We start from the raw sequence: 18,198 nt of genomic DNA, 5'->3' as shown, positions 1-18,198 counted from the left end.
GAGGGTGGAAGCGAGCGTGGGGCATCCGGCCGGCCTTTCCTTCTGGGCCCCCCCTCCCACACCCCGCCGGGTTCTCAGCGCCTCCTCCCCAGTCCCAGGGCGAGCGCAGCCAGCCCCCCCAACCCCCCCGCCTTTCATTCCCGTCCGCCCCACCTGGTGCAAAGCCACCCCGGAGGCCCCAGCGCCCCCAGAGAACATCACCAGCCCGAGCCCGCTGCCCTAGCTGGGCCTCGCCAAACGCCGGGGGCCCTGGGGATGAGGGCTCGAGGGAGGGAAGAGGTCCGGGACCCAGGGAGCCCAGGCCCGTGGCGGAGTCCGAGTGTGGGGTCTCGCTGCCCCGCCCTCCCCGCCCGCTCCTGGGTTCTTGTATCCACCCAGCCAGCCCCCACCCTCCAGTCCCCAGGCGCCAGCCCCCGGTCCCGCCCTCACCGCACCCCCCCACCCCTCCGTGCGTGCGGGTGCAGTGTCAGGAAAGGTGCAAAGCTGGGGCGTGGCTTCCAGCCGGTGCAGTGGGATTTAGCCTGGTGCGGGCAGTGGGGAGCGGGGAGCGGCGAGCGGACCCCTTGTGAAGTGCCGTGGGGTGTGCGGTGTGCGGGCTCGGGGGGCGGGGCGGGGCGGGGCGGGGCGAAGCGGGGCGGGGCCAGGCTAGGCTAGGCCAGGCCAGGCCAGGCCAGGCCGCTTTGCCGGCCCGGGAGGAGCTGAGGGAGCAGTGGGCGGGGTGTGTTTGGCCCCAGGAGACGCGCTCCCCGGGGAGAGAGGGACACACGGAGGGAGGGGGGAGGGGCGGCGGGCGCCAAAGGAGAGGTCAAGGAGGCCAGAGGCAAAAGGCAAAAGGCAAAAGCCTACAGCACCCGGTATTCCCAGGCGGTCTCCCATCCAAGTACTAACCAGGCCCGACCCTGCTTAGCTTCCGAGATCAGACGAGATCGGGCGCGTTCAGGGTGGTATGGCCGTAGACGCCGGCGGCTGCCGCTGGGCGCCTCAAGAGCCTGCTCCACGCGTCCCAAGCCCAGCGGGTGCCGCGCTTCACCCATGCACGCGCCTGCCTGCCTACCTGCCTGCCTGCCTGCCTGGCTGCCGCCGCCCTCCGCCGCGGGCCCCGGGCGGGTGGCGGAGGCGGCGCAAGAGGACCCTGGCAAGGCGCTGTGGCGCAAGCCCCGGCCTTCACCGATCACGGGACTCTTGCACGCTGCTCCCGGCTTGGCCCCACGCCCGCCTCCGCTTCCATCCCGCACCGCACCGCACCGGATCGCACCGCACCGCACCACGTCGGGCCGCTCACTGGGAAGAGGGTGGAAGCGAGCGTGGGGCATCCGGCCGGCCTTTCCTTCTGGGCCCCCCCCCCACACCCCGCCGGGTTCTCAGCGCCTCCTCCCCAGTCCCAGGGCGAGCGCAGCCAGCCCCCCCAACCCCCCCGCCTTTCATTCCCGTCCGCCCCACCTGGTGCAAAGCCACCCCGGAGGCCCCAGCGCCCCCAGAGAACATCACCAGCCCGAGCCCGCTGCCCTAGCTGGGCCTCGCCAAACGCCGGGGGCCCTGGGGATGAGGGCTCGAGGGAGGGAAGAGGTCCGGGACCCAGGGAGCCCAGGCCCGTGGCGGAGTCCGAGTGTGGGGTCTCGCTGCCCCGCCCTCCCCGCCCGCTCCTGGGTTCTTGTATCCACCCAGCCAGCCCCCACCCTCCAGTCCCCAGGCGCCAGCCCCCGGTCCCGCCCTCACCGCACCCCCCCACCCCTCCGTGCGTGCGGGTGCAGTGTCAGCAAAGGTGCAAAGCTGGGGCGTGGCTTCCAGCCGGTGCAGTGGGATTTAGCCTGGTGCGGGCAGTGGGGAGCGGGGAGCGGCGAGCGGTCCCCTTGTGAAGTGCCGTGGGGTGTGCGGTGTGCGGGCTCGGGGGGCGGGGCGGGGCGGGGCGGGGCGAAGCGGGGCGGGGCCAGGCTAGGCTAGGCCAGGCCAGGCCAGGCCAGGCCGCTTTGCCGGCCCGGGAGGAGCTGAGGGAGCAGTGGGCGGGGTGTGTTTGGCCCCAGGAGACGCGCTCCCCGGCGAGAGAGGGACACACGGAGGGAGGGGGGAGGGGCGGCGGGCGCCAAAGGAGAGGTCAAGGAGGCCAGAGGCAAAAGGCAAAAGGCAAAAGCCTACAGCACCCGGTATTCCCAGGCGGTCTCCCATCCAAGTACTAACCAGGCCCGACCCTGCTTAGCTTCCGAGATCAGACGAGATCGGGCGCGTTCAGGGTGGTATGGCCGTAGACGCCGGCGGCTGCCGCTGGGCGCCTCAAGAGCCTGCTCCACGCGTCCCAAGCCCAGCGGGTGCCGCGCTTCACCCATGCACGCGCCTGCCTGCCTACCTGCCTGCCTGCCTGCCTGGCTGCCGCCGCCCTCCGCCGCGGGCCCCGGGCGGGTGGCGGAGGCGGCGCAAGAGGACCCTGGCAAGGCGCTGTGGCGCAAGCCCCGGCCTTCACCGATCCCGGGACTCTTGCACGCTGCTCCCGGCTTGGCCCCACGCCCGCCTCCGCTTCCATCCCGCACCGCACCGCACCGCACCGCATCGCACCGCACCGCACCACGTCGGGCCGCTCACTGGGAAGAGGGTGGAAGCGAGCGTGGGGCATCCGGCCGGCCTTTCCTTCTGGGCCCCCCCCCCCACACACCCCGCCGGGTTCTCAGCGCCTCCTCCCCAGTCCCAGGGCGAGCGCAGCCAGCCCCCCCAACCCCCCCGCCTTTCATTCCCGTCCGCCCCACCTGGTGCAAAGCCACCCCGGAGGCCCCAGCGCCCCCAGAGAACATCACCAGCCCGAGCCCGCTGCCCTAGCTGGGCCTCGCCAAACGCCGGGGGCCCTGGGGATGAGGGCTCGAGGGAGGGAAGAGGTCCGGGACCCAGGGAGCCCAGGCCCGTGGCGGAGTCCGAGTGTGGGGTCTCGCTGCCCCGCCCTCCCCGCCCGCTCCTGGGTTCTTGTATCCACCCAGCCAGCCCCCACCCTCCAGTCCCCAGGCGCCAGCCCCCGGTCCCGCCCTCACCGCACCCCCCCACCCCTCCGTGCGTGCGGGTGCAGTGTCAGGAAAGGTGCAAAGCTGGGGCGTGGCTTCCAGCCGGTGCAGTGGGATTTAGCCTGGTGCGGGCAGTGGGGAGCGGGGAGCGGCGAGCGGACCCCTTGTGAAGTGCCGTGGGGTGTGCGGTGTGCGGGCTCGGGGGGCGGGGCGGGGCGGGGCGGGGCGAAGCGGGGCGGGGCCAGGCTAGGCTAGGCCAGGCCAGGCCAGGCCAGGCCAGGCCGCTTTGCCGGCCCGGGAGGAGCTGAGGGAGCAGTGGGCGGGGTGTGTTTGGCCCCAGGAGACGCGCTCCCCGGGGAGAGAGGGACACACGGAGGGAGGGGGGAGGGGCGGCGGGCGCCAAAGGAGAGGTCAAGGAGGCCAGAGGCAAAAGGCAAAAGGCAAAAGCCTACAGCACCCGGTATTCCCAGGCGGTCTCCCATCCAAGTACTAACCAGGCCCGACCCTGCTTAGCTTCCGAGATCAGACGAGATCGGGCGCGTTCAGGGTGGTATGGCCTTAGACGCCGGCGGCTGCCGCTGGGCGCCTCAAGAGCCTGCTCCACGCGTCCCAAGCCCAGCGGGTGCCGCGCTTCACCCATGCACGCGCCTGCCTGCCTACCTGCCTGCCTGCCTGCCTGGCTGCCGCCGCCCTCCGCCGCGGGCCCCGGGCGGGTGGCGGAGGCGGCGCAAGAGGACCCTGGCAAGGCGCTGTGGCGCAAGCCCCGGCCTTCACCGATCCCGGGACTCTTGCACGCTGCTCCCGGCTTGGCCCCACGCCCGCCTCCGCTTCCATCCCGCACCGCACCGCACCGCATCGCACCGCACCGCACCACGTCGGGCCGCTCACTGGGAAGAGGGTGGAAGCGAGCGTGGGGCATCCGGCCGGCCTTTCCTTCTGGGCCCCCCCCCCACACACCCCGCCGGGTTCTCAGCGCCTCCTCCCCAGTCCCAGGGCGAGCGCAGCCAGCCCCCCCAACCCCCCCGCCTTTCATTCCCGTCCGCCCCACCTGGTGCAAAGCCACCCCGGAGGCCCCAGCGCCCCCAGAGAACATCACCAGCCCGAGCCCGCTGCCCTAGCTGGGCCTCGCCAAACGCCGGGGGCCCTGGGGATGAGGGCTCGAGGGAGGGAAGAGGTCCGGGACCCAGGGAGCCCAGGCCCGTGGCGGAGTCCGAGTGTGGGGTCTCGCTGCCCCGCCCTCCCCGCCCGCTCCTGGGTTCTTGTATCCACCCAGCCAGCCCCCACCCTCCAGTCCCCAGGCGCCAGCCCCCGGTCCCGCCCTCACCGCACCCCCCCACCCCTCCGTGCGTGCGGGTGCAGTGTCAGGAAAGGTGCAAAGCTGGGGCGTGGCTTCCAGCCGGTGCAGTGGGATTTAGCCTGGTGCGGGCAGTGGGGAGCGGGGAGCGGCGAGCGGACCCCTTGTGAAGTGCCGTGGGGTGTGCGGTGTGCGGGCTCGGGGGGCGGGGCGGGGCGGGGCGAAGCGGGGCGGGGCCAGGCTAGGCTAGGCCAGGCCAGGCCAGGCCAGGCCGCTTTGCCGGCCCGGGAGGAGCTGAGGGAGCAGTGGGCGGGGTGTGTTTGGCCCCAGGAGACGCGCTCCCCGGGGAGAGAGGGACACACGGAGGGAGGGGGGAGGGGCGGCGGGCGCCAAAGGAGAGGTCAAGGAGGCCAGAGGCAAAAGGCAAAAGGCAAAAGCCTACAGCACCCGGTATTCCCAGGCGGTCTCCCATCCAAGTACTAACCAGGCCCGACCCTGCTTAGCTTCCGAGATCAGACGAGATCGGGCGCGTTCAGGGTGGTATGGCCGTAGACGCCGGCGGCTGCCGCTGGGCGCCTCAAGAGCCTGCTCCACGCGTCCCAAGCCCAGCGGGTGCCGCGCTTCACCCATGCACGCGCCTGCCTGCCTACCTGCCTGCCTGCCTGCCTGGCTGCCGCCGCCCTCCGCCGCGGGCCCCGGGCGGGTGGCGGAGGCGGCGCAAGAGGACCCTGGCAAGGCGCTGTGGCGCAAGCCCCGGCCTTCACCGATCCCGGGACTCTTGCACGCTGCTCCCGGCTTGGCCCCACGCCCGCCTCCGCTTCCATCCCGCACCGCACCGCACCGCACCGCATCGCACCGCACCGCACCACGTCGGGCCGCTCACTGGGAAGAGGGTGGAAGCGAGCGTGGGGCATCCGGCCGGCCTTTCCTTCTGGGCCCCCCCCCCCACACACCCCGCCGGGTTCTCAGCGCCTCCTCCCCAGTCCCAGGGCGAGCGCAGCCAGCCCCCCCAACCCCCCCGCCTTTCATTCCCGTCCGCCCCACCTGGTGCAAAGCCACCCCGGAGGCCCCAGCGCCCCCAGAGAACATCACCAGCCCGAGCCCGCTGCCCTAGCTGGGCCTCGCCAAACGCCGGGGGCCCTGGGGATGAGGGCTCGAGGGAGGGAAGAGGTCCGGGACCCAGGGAGCCCAGGCCCGTGGCGGAGTCCGAGTGTGGGGTCTCGCTGCCCCGCCCTCCCCGCCCGCTCCTGGGTTCTTGTATCCACCCAGCCAGCCCCCACCCTCCAGTCCCCAGGCGCCAGCCCCCGGTCCCGCCCTCACCGCACCCCCCCACCCCTCCGTGCGTGCGGGTGCAGTGTCAGGAAAGGTGCAAAGCTGGGGCGTGGCTTCCAGCCGGTGCAGTGGGATTTAGCCTGGTGCGGGCAGTGGGGAGCGGGGAGCGGCGAGCGGACCCCTTGTGAAGTGCCGTGGGGTGTGCGGTGTGCGGGCTCGGGGGGCGGGGCGGGGCGGGGCGGGGCGAAGCGGGGCGGGGCCAGGCTAGGCTAGGCCAGGCCAGGCCAGGCCAGGCCAGGCCGCTTTGCCGGCCCGGGAGGAGCTGAGGGAGCAGTGGGCGGGGTGTGTTTGGCCCCAGGAGACGCGCTCCCCGGGGAGAGAGGGACACACGGAGGGAGGGGGGAGGGGCGGCGGGCGCCAAAGGAGAGGTCAAGGAGGCCAGAGGCAAAAGGCAAAAGGCAAAAGCCTACAGCACCCGGTATTCCCAGGCGGTCTCCCATCCAAGTACTAACCAGGCCCGACCCTGCTTAGCTTCCGAGATCAGACGAGATCGGGCGCGTTCAGGGTGGTATGGCCGTAGACGCCGGCGGCTGCCGCTGGGCGCCTCAAGAGCCTGCTCCACGCGTCCCAAGCCCAGCGGGTGCCGCGCTTCACCCATGCACGCGCCTGCCTGCCTACCTGCCTGCCTGCCTGCCTGGCTGCCGCCGCCCTCCGCCGCGGGCCCCGGGCGGGTGGCGGAGGCGGCGCAAGAGGACCCTGGCAAGGCGCTGTGGCGCAAGCCCCGGCCTTCACCGATCCCGGGACTCTTGCACGCTGCTCCCGGCTTGGCCCCACGCCCGCCTCCGCTTCCATCCCGCACCGCACCGCACCGCATCGCACCGCATCGCACCGCACCGGACCACGTCGGGCCGCTCACTGGGAAGAGGGTGGAAGCGAGCGTGGGGCATCCGGCCGGCCTTTCCTTCTGGGCCCCCCCCCCCCACACCCCGCCGGGTTCTCAGCGCCTCCTCCCCAGTCCCAGGGCGAGCGCAGCCAGCCCCCCCAACCCCCCCGCCTTTCATTCCCGTCCGCCCCACCTGGTGCAAAGCCACCCCGGAGGCCCCAGCGCCCCCAGAGAACATCACCAGCCTGAGCCCGCTGCCCTAGCTGGGCCTCGCCAAACGCCGGGGGCCCTGGGGATGAGGGCTCGAGGGAGGGAAGAGGTCCGGGACCCAGGGAGCCCAGGCCCGTGGCGGAGTCCGAGTGTGGGGTCTCGCTGCCCCGCCCTCCCCGCCCGCTCCTGGGTTCTTGTATCCACCCAGCCAGCCCCCACCCTCCAGTCCCCAGGCGCCAGCCCCCGGTCCCGCCCTCACCGCACCCCCCCCACCCCTCCGTGCGTGCGGGTGCAGTGTCAGCAAAGGTGCAAAGCTGGGGCGTGGCTTCCAGCCGGTGCAGTGGGATTTAGCCTGGTGCGGGCAGTGGGGAGCGGGGAGCGGCGAGCGGTCCCCTTGTGAAGTGCCGTGGGGTGTGCGGTGTGCGGGCTCGGGGGGCGGGGCGGGGCGGGGCGGGGCGAAGCGGGGCGGGGCCAGGCTAGGCTAGGCCAGGCCAGGCCAGGCCAGGCCGCTTTGCCGGCCCGGGAGGAGCTGAGGGAGCAGTGGGCGGGGTGTGTTTGGCCCCAGGAGACGCGCTCCCCGGCGAGAGAGGGACACACGGAGGGAGGGGGGAGGGGCGGCGGGCGCCAAAGGAGAGGTCAAGGAGGCCAGAGGCAAAAGGCAAAAGGCAAAAGCCTACAGCACCCGGTATTCCCAGGCGGTCTCCCATCCAAGTACTAACCAGGCCCGACCCTGCTTAGCTTCCGAGATCAGACGAGATCGGGCGCGTTCAGGGTGGTATGGCCTTAGACGCCGGCGGCTGCCGCTGGGCGCCTCAAGAGCCTGCTCCACGCGTCCCAAGCCCAGCGGGTGCCGCGCTTCACCCATGCACGCGCCTGCCTGCCTACCTGCCTGCCTGCCTGCCTGGCTGCCGCCGCCCTCCGCCGCGGGCGCCGGGCGGGTGGCGGAGGCGGCGCAAGAGGACCCTGGCAAGGCGCTGTGGCGCAAGCCCCGGCCTTCACCGATCCCGGGACTCTTGCACGCTGCTCCCGGCTTGGCCCCACGCCCGCCTCCGCTTCCATCCCGCACCGCACCGCACCGCACCGCATCGCACCGCACCGCACCACGTCGGGCCGCTCACTGGGAAGAGGGTGGAAGCGAGCGTGGGGCATCCGGCCGGCCTTTCCTTCTGGGCCCCCCCCCCCACACACCCCGCCGGGTTCTCAGCGCCTCCTCCCCAGTCCCAGGGCGAGCGCAGCCAGCCCCCCCAACCCCCCCGCCTTTCATTCCCGTCCGCCCCACCTGGTGCAAAGCCACCCCGGAGGCCCCAGCGCCCCCAGAGAACATCACCAGCCCGAGCCCGCTGCCCTAGCTGGGCCTCGCCAAACGCCGGGGGCCCTGGGGATGAGGGCTCGAGGGAGGGAAGAGGTCCGGGACCCAGGGAGCCCAGGCCCGTGGCGGAGTCCGAGTGTGGGGTCTCGCTGCCCCGCCCTCCCCGCCCGCTCCTGGGTTCTTGTATCCACCCAGCCAGCCCCCACCCTCCAGTCCCCAGGCGCCAGCCCCCGGTCCCGCCCTCACCGCACCCCCCCACCCCTCCGTGCGTGCGGGTGCAGTGTCAGCAAAGGTGCAAAGCTGGGGCGTGGCTTCCAGCCGGTGCAGTGGGATTTAGCCTGGTGCGGGCAGTGGGGAGCGGGGAGCGGCGAGCGGTCCCCTTGTGAAGTGCCGTGGGGTGTGCGGTGTGCGGGCTCGGGGGGCGGGGCGGGGCGGGGCGGGGCGAAGCGGGGCGGGGCCAGGCTAGGCTAGGCCAGGCCAGGCCAGGCCAGGCCGCTTTGCCGGCCCGGGAGGAGCTGAGGGAGCAGTGGGCGGGGTGTGTTTGGCCCCAGGAGACGCGCTCCCCGGCGAGAGAGGGACACACGGAGGGAGGGGGGAGGGGCGGCGGGCGCCAAAGGAGAGGTCAAGGAGGCCAGAGGCAAAAGGCAAAAGGCAAAAGCCTACAGCACCCGGTATTCCCAGGCGGTCTCCCATCCAAGTACTAACCAGGCCCGACCCTGCTTAGCTTCCGAGATCAGACGAGATCGGGCGCGTTCAGGGTGGTATGGCCGTAGACGCCGGCGGCTGCCGCTGGGCGCCTCAAGAGCCTGCTCCACGCGTCCCAAGCCCAGCGGGTGCCGCGCTTCACCCATGCACGCGCCTGCCTGCCTACCTGCCTGCCTGCCTGCCTGGCTGCCGCCGCCCTCCGCCGCGGGCCCCGGGCGGGTGGCGGAGGCGGCGCAAGAGGACCCTGGCAAGGCGCTGTGGCGCAAGCCCCGGCCTTCACCGATCCCGGGACTCTTGCACGCTGCTCCCGGCTTGGCCCCACGCCCGCCTCCGCTTCCATCCCGCACCGCACCGCACCGCATCGCACCGCATCGCACCGCACCGGACCACGTCGGGCCGCTCACTGGGAAGAGGGTGGAAGCGAGCGTGGGGCATCCGGCCGGCCTTTCCTTCTGGGCCCCCCCCCCCACACCCCGCCGGGTTCTCAGCGCCTCCTCCCCAGTCCCAGGGCGAGCGCAGCCAGCCCCCCCAACCCCCCCGCCTTTCATTCCCGTCCGCCCCACCTGGTGCAAAGCCACCCCGGAGGCCCCAGCGCCCCCAGAGAACATCACCAGCCTGAGCCCGCTGCCCTAGCTGGGCCTCGCCAAACGCCGGGGGCCCTGGGGATGAGGGCTCGAGGGAGGGAAGAGGTCCGGGACCCAGGGAGCCCAGGCCCGTGGCGGAGTCCGAGTGTGGGGTCTCGCTGCCCCGCCCTCCCCGCCCGCTCCTGGGTTCTTGTATCCACCCAGCCAGCCCCCACCCTCCAGTCCCCAGGCGCCAGCCCCCGGTCCCGCCCTCACCGCACCCCCCCACCCCTCCGTGCGTGCGGGTGCAGTGTCAGCAAAGGTGCAAAGCTGGGGCGTGGCTTCCAGCCGGTGCAGTGGGATTTAGCCTGGTGCGGGCAGTGGGGAGCGGGGAGCGGCGAGCGGTCCCCTTGTGAAGTGCCGTGGGGTGTGCGGTGTGCGGGCTCGGGGGGCGGGGCGGGGCGGGGCGGGGCGAAGCGGGGCGGGGCCAGGCTAGGCTAGGCCAGGCCAGGCCAGGCCAGGCCAGGCCGCTTTGCCGGCCCGGGAGGAGCTGAGGGAGCAGTGGGCGGGGTGTGTTTGGCCCCAGGAGACGCGCTCCCCGGGGAGAGAGGGACACACGGAGGGAGGGGGGAGGGGCGGCGGGCGCCAAAGGAGAGGTCAAGGAGGCCAGAGGCAAAAGGCAAAAGGCAAAAGCCTACAGCACCCGGTATTCCCAGGCGGTCTCCCATCCAAGTACTAACCAGGCCCGACCCTGCTTAGCTTCCGAGATCAGACGAGATCGGGCGCGTTCAGGGTGGTATGGCCGTAGACGCCGGCGGCTGCCGCTGGGCGCCTCAAGAGCCTGCTCCACGCGTCCCAAGCCCAGCGGGTGCCGCGCTTCACCCATGCACGCGCCTGCCTGCCTACCTGCCTGCCTGCCTGCCTGGCTGCCGCCGCCCTCCGCCGCGGGCCCCGGGCGGGTGGCGGAGGCGGCGCAAGAGGACCCTGGCAAGGCGCTGTGGCGCAAGCCCCGGCCTTCACCGATCCCGGGACTCTTGCACGCTGCTCCCGGCTTGGCCCCACGCCCGCCTCCGCTTCCATCCCGCACCGCACCGCACCGGATCGCACCGCACCGCACCACGTCGGGCCGCTCACTGGGAAGAGGGTGGAAGCGAGCGTGGGGCATCCGGCCGGCCTTTCCTTCTGGGCCCCCCCTCCCACACCCCGCCGGGTTCTCAGCGCCTCCTCCCCAGTCCCAGGGCGAGCGCAGCCAGCCCCCCCAACCCCCCCGCCTTTCATTCCCGTCCGCCCCACCTGGTGCAAAGCCACCCCGGAGGCCCCAGCGCCCCCAGAGAACATCACCAGCCCGAGCCCGCTGCCCTAGCTGGGCCTCGCCAAACGCCGGGGGCCCTGGGGATGAGGGCTCGAGGGAGGGAAGAGGTCCGGGACCCAGGGAGCCCAGGCCCGTGGCGGAGTCCGAGTGTGGGGTCTCGCTGCCCCGCCCTCCCCGCCCGCTCCTGGGTTCTTGTATCCACCCAGCCAGCCCCCACCCTCCAGTCCCCAGGCGCCAGCCCCCGGTCCCGCCCTCACCGCACCCCCCCACCCCTCCGTGCGTGCGGGTGCAGTGTCAGGAAAGGTGCAAAGCTGGGGCGTGGCTTCCAGCCGGTGCAGTGGGATTTAGCCTGGTGCGGGCAGTGGGGAGCGGGGAGCGGCGAGCGGACCCCTTGTGAAGTGCCGTGGGGTGTGCGGTGTGCGGGCTCGGGGGGCGGGGCGGGGCGGGGCGGGGCGAAGCGGGGCGGGGCCAGGCTAGGCTAGGCCAGGCCAGGCCAGGCCAGGCCGCTTTGCCGGCCCGGGAGGAGCTGAGGGAGCAGTGGGCGGGGTGTGTTTGGCCCCAGGAGACGCGCTCCCCGGGGAGAGAGGGACACACGGAGGGAGGGGGGAGGGGCGGCGGGCGCCAAAGGAGAGGTCAAGGAGGCCAGAGGCAAAAGGCAAAAGGCAAAAGCCTACAGCACCCGGTATTCCCAGGCGGTCTCCCATCCAAGTACTAACCAGGCCCGACCCTGCTTAGCTTCCGAGATCAGACGAGATCGGGCGCGTTCAGGGTGTTATGGCCTTAGACGCCGGCGGCTGCCGCTGGGCGCCTCAAGAGCCTGCTCCACGCGTCCCAAGCCCAGCGGGTGCCGCGCTTCACCCATGCACGCGCCTGCCTGCCTACCTGCCTGCCTGCCTGCCTGGCTGCCGCCGCCCTCCGCCGCGGGCCCCGGGCGGGTGGCGGAGGCGGCGCAAGAGGACCCTGGCAAGGCGCTGTGGCGCAAGCCCCGGCCTTCACCGATCCCGGGACTCTTGCACGCTGCTCCCGGCTTGGCCCCACGCCCGCCTCCGCTTCCATCCCGCACCGCACCGCACCGGATCGCACCGCACCGCACCACGTCGGGCCGCTCACTGGGAAGAGGGTGGAAGCGAGCGTGGGGCATCCGGCCGGCCTTTCCTTCTGGGCCCCCCCCCCACACCCCGCCGGGTTCTCAGCGCCTCCTCCCCAGTCCCAGGGCGAGCGCAGCCAGCCCCCCCAACCCCCCCGCCTTTCATTCCCGTCCGCCCCACCTGGTGCAAAGCCACCCCGGAGGCCCCAGCGCCCCCAGAGAACATCACCAGCCCGAGCCCGCTGCCCTAGCTGGGCCTCGCCAAACGCCGGGGGCCCTGGGGATGAGGGCTCGAGGGAGGGAAGAGGTCCGGGACCCAGGGAGCCCAGGCCCGTGGCGGAGTCCGAGTGTGGGGTCTCGCTGCCCCGCCCTCCCCGCCCGCTCCTGGGTTCTTGTATCCACCCAGCCAGCCCCCACCCTCCAGTCCCCAGGCGCCAGCCCCCGGTCCCGCCCTCACCGCACCCCCCCACCCCTCCGTGCGTGCGGGTGCAGTGTCAGGAAAGGTGCAAAGCTGGGGCGTGGCTTCCAGCCGGTGCAGTGGGATTTAGCCTGGTGCGGGCAGTGGGGAGCGGGGAGCGGCGAGCGGACCCCTTGTGAAGTGCCGTGGGGTGTGCGGTGTGCGGGCTCGGGGGGCGGGGCGGGGCGGGGCGGGGCGAAGCGGGGCGGGGCCAGGCTAGGCTAGGCCAGGCCAGGCCAGGCCAGGCCGCTTTGCCGGCCCGGGAGGAGCTGAGGGAGCAGTGGGCGGGGTGTGTTTGGCCCCAGGAGACGCGCTCCCCGGCGAGAGAGGGACACACGGAGGGAGGGGGGAGGGGCGGCGGGCGCCAAAGGAGAGGTCAAGGAGGCCAGAGGCAAAAGGCAAAAGGCAAAAGCCTACAGCACCCGGTATTCCCAGGCGGTCTCCCATCCAAGTACTAACCAGGCCCGACCCTGCTTAGCTTCCGAGATCAGACGAGATCGGGCGCGTTCAGGGTGTTATGGCCTTAGACGCCGGCGGCTGCCGCTGGGCGCCTCAAGAGCCTGCTCCACGCGTCCCAAGCCCAGCGGGTGCCGCGCTTCACCCATGCACGCGCCTGCCTGCCTACCTGCCTGCCTGCCTGCCTGGCTGCCGCCGCCCTCCGCCGCGGGCCCCGGGCGGGTGGCGGAGGCGGCGCAAGAGGACCCTGGCAAGGCGCTGTGGCGCAAGCCCCGGCCTTCACCGATCCCGGGACTCTTGCACGCTGCTCCCGGCTTGGCCCCACGCCCGCCTCCGCTTCCATCCCGCACCGCACCGCACCGGATCGCACCGCACCGCACCACGTCGGGCCGCTCACTGGGAAGAGGGTGGAAGCGAGCGTGGGGCATCCGGCCGGCCTTTCCTTCTGGGCCCCCCCCCCACACCCCGCCGGGTTCTCAGCGCCTCCTCCCCAGTCCCAGGGCGAGCGCAGCCAGCCCCCCCAACCCCCCCGCCTTTCATTCCCGTCCGCCCCACCTGGTGCAAAGCCACCCCGGAGGCCCCAGCGCCCCCAGAGAACATCACCAGCCCGAGCCCGCTGCCCTAGCTGGGCCTCGCCAAACGCCGGGGGCCCTGGGGATGAGGGCTCGAGGGAGGGAAGAGGTCCGGGACCCAGGGAGCCCAGGCCCGTGGCGGAGTCCGAGTGTGGGGTCTCGCTGCCCCGCCCTCCCCGCCCGCTCCTGGGTTCTTGTATCCACCCAGCCAGCCCCCACCCTCCAGTCCCCAGGCGCCAGCCCCCGGTCCCGCCCTCACCGCACCCCCCCACCCCTCCGTGCGTGCGGGTGCAGTGTCAGGAAAGGTGCAAAGCTGGGGCGTGGCTTCCAGCCGGTGCAGTGGGATTTAGCCTGGTGCGGGCAGTGGGGAGCGGGGAGCGGCGAGCGGACCCCTTGTGAAGTGCCGTGGGGTGTGCGGTGTGCGGGCTCGGGGGGCGGGGCGGGGCGGGGCGGGGCGAAGCGGGGCGGGGCCAGGCTAGGCTAGGCCAGGCCAGGCCAGGCCAGGCCAGGCCGCTTTGCCGGCCCGGGAGGAGCTGAGGGAGCAGTGGGCGGGGTGTGTTTGGCCCCAGGAGACGCGCTCCCCGGCGAGAGAGGGACACACGGAGGGAGGGGGGAGGGGCGGCGGGCGCCAAAGGAGAGGTCAAGGAGGCCAGAGGCAAAAGGCAAAAGGCAAAAGCCTACAGCACCCGGTATTCCCAGGCGGTCTCCCATCCAAGTACTAACCAGGCCCGACCCTGCTTAGCTTCCGAGATCAGACGAGATCGGGCGCGTTCAGGGCCGACCCTGCTTAGCTTCCGAGATCAGACGAGATCGGGCGCGTTCAGGGTGGTATAGCCGTAGACGCCGGCGGCTGCCGCTGGGCGCCTCAAGAGCCTGCTCCACGCGTCCCAAGCCCAGCGGGTGCCGCGCTTCACCCATGCACGCGCCTGCCTGCCTACCTGCCTGCCTGCCTGCCTGGCTGCCGCCGCCCTCCGCCGCGGGCCCCGGGCGGGTGGCGGAGGCGGCGCAAGAGGACCCTGGCAAGGCGCTGTGGCGCAAGCCCCGGCCTTCACCGATCCCGGGACTCTTGCACGCTGCTCCCGGCTTGGCCCCACGCCCGCCTCCGCTTCCATCCCGCACCGCACCGCACCGCATCGCACCGCACCGCACCACGTCGGGCCGCTCACTGGGAAGAGGGTGGAAGCGAGCGTGGGGCATCCGGCCGGCCTTTCCTTCTGGGCCCCCCCCCCCCACACACCCCGCCGGGTTCTCAGCGCCTCCTCCCCAGTCCCAGGGCGAGCGCAGCCAGCCCCCCCAACCCCCCCGCCTTTCATTCCCGTCCGCCCCACCTGGTGCAAAGCCACCCCGGAGGCCCCAGCGCCCCCAGAGAACATCACCAGCCCGAGCCCGCTGCCCTAGCTGGGCCTCGCCAAACGCCGGGGGCCCTGGGGATGAGGGCTCGAGGGAGGGAAGAGGTCCGGGACCCAGGGAGCCCAGGCCCGTGGCGGAGTCCGAGTGTGGGGTCTCGCTGCCCCGCCCTCCCCGCCCGCTCCTGGGTTCTTGTATCCACCCAGCCAGCCCCCACCCTCCAGTACCCAGGCGCCAGCCCCCGGTCCCGCCCTCACCGCACCCCCCCACCCCTCCGTGCGTGCGGGTGCAGTGTCAGGAAAGGTGCAAAGCTGGGGCGTGGCTTCCAGCCGGTGCAGTGGGATTTAGCCTGGTGCGGGCAGTGGGGAGCGGGGAGCGGCGAGCGGACCCCTTGTGAAGTGCCGTGGGGTGTGCGGTGTGCAGGCTCGGGGGGCGGGGCGGGGCGGGGCGGGGCGGGGCGAAGCGGGGCGGGGCCAGGCTAGGCTAGGCCAGGCCAGGCCAGGCCAGGCCGCTTTGCCGGCCCGGGAGGAGCTGAGGGAGCAGTGGGCGGGGTGTGTTTGGCCCCAGGAGACGCGCTCCCCGGGGAGAGAGGGACACACGGAGGGAGGGGGGAGGGGCGGCGGGCGCCAAAGGAGAGGTCAAGGAGGCCAGAGGCAAAAGGCAAAAAAGGCAAAAGCCTACAGCACCCGGTATTCCCAGGCGGTCTCCCATCCAAGTACTAACCAGGCCCGACCCTGCTTAGCTTCCGAGATCAGACGAGATCGGGCGCGTTCAGGGTGGTATGGCCGTAGACGCCGGCGGCTGCCGCTGGGCGCCTCAAGAGCCTGCTCCACGCGTCCCAAGCCCAGCGGGTGCCGCGCTTCACCCATGCACGCGCCTGCCTGCCTACCTGCCTGCCTGCCTGCCTGGCTGCCGCCGCCCTCCGCCGCGGGCCCCGGGCGGGTGGCGGAGGCGGCGCAAGAGGACCCTGGCAAGGCGCTGTGGCGCAAGCCCCGGCCTTCACCGATCCCGGGACTCTTGCACGCTGCTCCCGGCTTGGCCCCACGCCCGCCTCCGCTTCCATCCCGCACCGCACCGCACCGCATCGCACCGCACCGCACCACGTCGGGCCGCTCACTGGGAAGAGGGTGGAAGCGAGCGTGGGGCATCCGGCCGGCCTTTCCTTCTGGGCCCCCCCCCCCCCCACACACCCCGCCGGGTTCTCAGCGCCTCCTCCCCAGTCCCAGGGCGAGCGCAGCCAGCCCCCCCAACCCCCCCGCCTTTCATTCCCGTCCGCCCCACCTGGTGCAAAGCCACCCCGGAGGCCCCAGCGCCCCCAGAGAACATCACCAGCCCGAGCCCGCTGCCCTAGCTGGGTCTCGCCAAACGCCGGGGGCCCTGGGGATGAGGGCTCGAGGGAGGGAAGAGGTCCGGGACCCAGGGAGCCCAGGCCCGTGGCGGAGTCCGAGTGTGGGGTCTCGCTGCCCCGCCCTCCCCGCCCGCTCCTGGGTTCTTGTATCCACCCAGCCAGCCCCCACCCTCCAGTCCCCAGGCGCCAGCCCCCGGTCCCGCCCTCACCGCACCCCCCCACCCCTCCGTGCGTGCGGGTGCAGTGTCAGGAAAGGTGCAAAGCTGGGGCGTGGCTTCCAGCCGGTGCAGTGGGATTTAGCCTGGTGCGGGCAGTGGGGAGCGGGGAGCGGCGAGCGGACCCCTTGTGAAGTGCCGTGGGGTGTGCGGTGTGCGGGCTCGGGGGGCGGGGCGGGGCGGGGCGGGGCGGGGCGAAGCGGGGCGGGGCCAGGCTAGGCTAGGCCAGGCCAGGCCAGGCCAGGCCAGGCCGCTTTGCCGGCCCGGGAGGAGCTGAGGGAGCAGTGGGCGGGGTGTGTTTGGCCCCAGGAGACGCGCTCCCCGGGGAGAGAGGGACACACGGAGGGAGGGGGGAGGGGCGGCGGGCGCCAAAGGAGAGGTCAAGGAGGCCAGAGGCAAAAGGCAAAAAAGGCAAAAGCCTACAGCACCCGGTATTCCCAGGCGGTCTCCCATCCAAGTACTAACCAGGCCCGACCCTGCTTAGCTTCCGAGATCAGACGAGATCGGGCGCGTTCAGGGTGGTATGGCCGTAGACGCCGGCGGCTGCCGCTGGGCGCCTCAAGAGCCTGCTCCACGCGTCCCAAGCCCAGCGGGTGCCGCGCTTCACCCATGCACGCGCCTGCCTGCCTACCTGCCTGCCTGCCTGCCTGGCTGCCGCCGCCCTCCGCCGCGGGCCCCGGGCGGGTGGCGGAGGCGGCGCAAGAGGACCCTGGCAAGGCGCTGTGGCGCAAGCCCCGGCCTTCACCGATCCCGGGACTCTTGCACGCTGCTCCCGGCTTGGCCCCACGCCCGCCTCCGCTTCCATCCCGCACCGCACCGCACCGCATCGCACCGCACCGCACCACGTCGGGCCGCTCACTGGGAAGAGGGTGGAAGCGAGCGTGGGGCATCCGGCCGGCCTTTCCTTCTGGGCCCCCCCCCCCCACACACCCCGCCGGGTTCTCAGCGCCTCCTCCCCAGTCCCAGGGCGAGCGCAGCCAGCCCCCCCAACCCCCCCGCCTTTCATTCCCGTCCGCCCCACCTGGTGCAAAGCCACCCCGGAGGCCCCAGCGCCCCCAGAGAACATCACCAGCCCGAGCCCGCTGCCCTAGCTGGGCCTCGCCAAACGCCGGGGGCCCTGGGGATGAGGGCTCGAGGGAGGGAAGAGGTCCGGGACCCAGGGAGCCCAGGCCCGTGGCGGAGTCCGAGTGTGGGGTCTCGCTGCCCCGCCCTCCCCGCCCGCTCCTGGGTTCTTGTATCCACCCAGCCAGCCCCCACCCTCCAGTCCCCAGGCGCCAGCCCCCGGTCCCGCCCTCACCGCACCCCCCCACCCCTCCGTGCGTGCGGGTGCAGTGTCAGGAAAGGTGCAAAGCTGGGGCGTGGCTTCCAGCCGGTGCAGTGGGATTTAGCCTGGTGCGGGCAGTGGGGAGCGGGGAGCGGCGAGCGGACCCCTTGTGAAGTGCCGTGGGGTGTGCGGTGTGCGGGCTCGGGGGGCGGGGCGGGGCGGGGCGGGGCGGGGCGAAGCGGGGCGGGGCCAGGCTAGGCTAGGCCAGGCCAGGCCAGGCCAGGCCAGGCCGCTTTGCCGGCCCGGGAGGAGCTGAGGGAGCAGTGGGCGGGGTGTGTTTGGCCCCAGGAGACGCGCTCCCCGGGGAGAGAGGGACACACGGAGGGAGGGGGGAGGGGCGGCGGGCGCCAAAGGAGAGGTCAAGGAGGCCAGAGGCAAAAGGCAAAAAAGGCAAAAGCCTACAGCACCCGGTATTCCCAGGCGGTCTCCCATCCAAGTACTAACCAGGCCCGACCCTGCTTAGCTTCCGAGATCAGACGAGATCGGGCGCGTTCAGGGTGGTATAGCCGTAGACGCCGGCGGCTGCCGCTGGGCGCCTCAAGAGCCTGCTCCACGCGTCCCAAGCCCAGCGGGTGCCGCGCTTCACCCATGCACGCGCCTGCCTGCCTACCTGCCTGCCTGCCTGCCTGGCTGCCGCCGCCCTCCGCCGCGGGCCCCGGGCGGGTGGCGGAGGCGGCGCAAGAGGACCCTGGCAAGGCGCTGTGGCGCAAGCCCCGGCCTTCACCGATCCCGGGACTCTTGCACGCTGCTCCCGGCTTGGCCCCACGCCCGCCTCCGCTTCCATCCCGCACCGCACCGCACCGCATCGCACCGCACCGCACCACGTCGGGCCGCTCACTGGGAAGAGGGTGGAAGCGAGCGTG

General features: G+C 73.0%; 13 non-coding genes and 1 pseudogene across 13 annotated transcripts; all 14 read right to left on the bottom strand.

Moving 5' to 3' along the window:
• Positions 1 to 839: 839 nt before the first annotated feature.
• LOC125148515 (5S ribosomal RNA) lies at positions 840 to 958 on the bottom strand. Its single transcript, XR_007145598.1, has one exon. It is a non-coding gene; the product is annotated as a 5S ribosomal RNA (ribosomal RNA).
• A 1,168-nt stretch (positions 959 to 2,126) lies between these two features.
• LOC125148503 (5S ribosomal RNA) lies at positions 2,127 to 2,245 on the bottom strand. Its single transcript, XR_007145587.1, has one exon. It is a non-coding gene; the product is annotated as a 5S ribosomal RNA (ribosomal RNA).
• A 1,181-nt stretch (positions 2,246 to 3,426) lies between these two features.
• LOC125148558 (5S ribosomal RNA) lies at positions 3,427 to 3,545 on the bottom strand. The gene has a single exon (XR_007145636.1). It is a non-coding gene; the product is annotated as a 5S ribosomal RNA (ribosomal RNA).
• Positions 3,546 to 4,710: 1,165 nt separating this feature from the next.
• On the bottom strand, positions 4,711 to 4,829 carry LOC125148492 (5S ribosomal RNA). Its single transcript, XR_007145574.1, has one exon. It is a non-coding gene; the product is annotated as a 5S ribosomal RNA (ribosomal RNA).
• Positions 4,830 to 6,010: 1,181 nt separating this feature from the next.
• On the bottom strand, positions 6,011 to 6,129 carry LOC125148480 (5S ribosomal RNA). Its single transcript, XR_007145563.1, has one exon. It is a non-coding gene; the product is annotated as a 5S ribosomal RNA (ribosomal RNA).
• Positions 6,130 to 7,310: 1,181 nt separating this feature from the next.
• LOC125148556 (5S ribosomal RNA) lies at positions 7,311 to 7,429 on the bottom strand. Its single transcript, XR_007145634.1, has one exon. It is a non-coding gene; the product is annotated as a 5S ribosomal RNA (ribosomal RNA).
• Positions 7,430 to 8,605: 1,176 nt separating this feature from the next.
• On the bottom strand, positions 8,606 to 8,724 carry LOC125148468 (5S ribosomal RNA). Its single transcript, XR_007145561.1, has one exon. It is a non-coding gene; the product is annotated as a 5S ribosomal RNA (ribosomal RNA).
• A 1,184-nt stretch (positions 8,725 to 9,908) lies between these two features.
• LOC125148463 (5S ribosomal RNA) lies at positions 9,909 to 10,027 on the bottom strand. The gene has a single exon (XR_007145559.1). It is a non-coding gene; the product is annotated as a 5S ribosomal RNA (ribosomal RNA).
• Positions 10,028 to 11,196: 1,169 nt separating this feature from the next.
• On the bottom strand, positions 11,197 to 11,315 carry LOC125148560 (5S ribosomal RNA). The gene has a single exon (XR_007145638.1). It is a non-coding gene; the product is annotated as a 5S ribosomal RNA (ribosomal RNA).
• Positions 11,316 to 12,483: 1,168 nt separating this feature from the next.
• Positions 12,484 to 12,602, bottom strand: LOC125148559 (5S ribosomal RNA). Its single transcript, XR_007145637.1, has one exon. It is a non-coding gene; the product is annotated as a 5S ribosomal RNA (ribosomal RNA).
• A 1,173-nt stretch (positions 12,603 to 13,775) lies between these two features.
• Positions 13,776 to 13,943, bottom strand: LOC125148561 (uncharacterized; annotated as a pseudogene).
• Positions 13,944 to 15,122: 1,179 nt separating this feature from the next.
• On the bottom strand, positions 15,123 to 15,241 carry LOC125148461 (5S ribosomal RNA). Its single transcript, XR_007145557.1, has one exon. It is a non-coding gene; the product is annotated as a 5S ribosomal RNA (ribosomal RNA).
• A 1,186-nt stretch (positions 15,242 to 16,427) lies between these two features.
• On the bottom strand, positions 16,428 to 16,546 carry LOC125148460 (5S ribosomal RNA). Its single transcript, XR_007145556.1, has one exon. It is a non-coding gene; the product is annotated as a 5S ribosomal RNA (ribosomal RNA).
• A 1,184-nt stretch (positions 16,547 to 17,730) lies between these two features.
• On the bottom strand, positions 17,731 to 17,849 carry LOC125148555 (5S ribosomal RNA). The gene has a single exon (XR_007145633.1). It is a non-coding gene; the product is annotated as a 5S ribosomal RNA (ribosomal RNA).
• Positions 17,850 to 18,198: the final 349 nt, after the last annotated feature.

This window comes from Prionailurus viverrinus, chromosome D2 (genome assembly GCF_022837055.1).
Source record: "Prionailurus viverrinus isolate Anna chromosome D2, UM_Priviv_1.0, whole genome shotgun sequence".
Lineage (NCBI taxonomy): Eukaryota > Metazoa > Chordata > Mammalia > Carnivora > Felidae > Prionailurus > Prionailurus viverrinus.
This window is presented reverse-complemented; position numbering and strand designations above follow the sequence as displayed.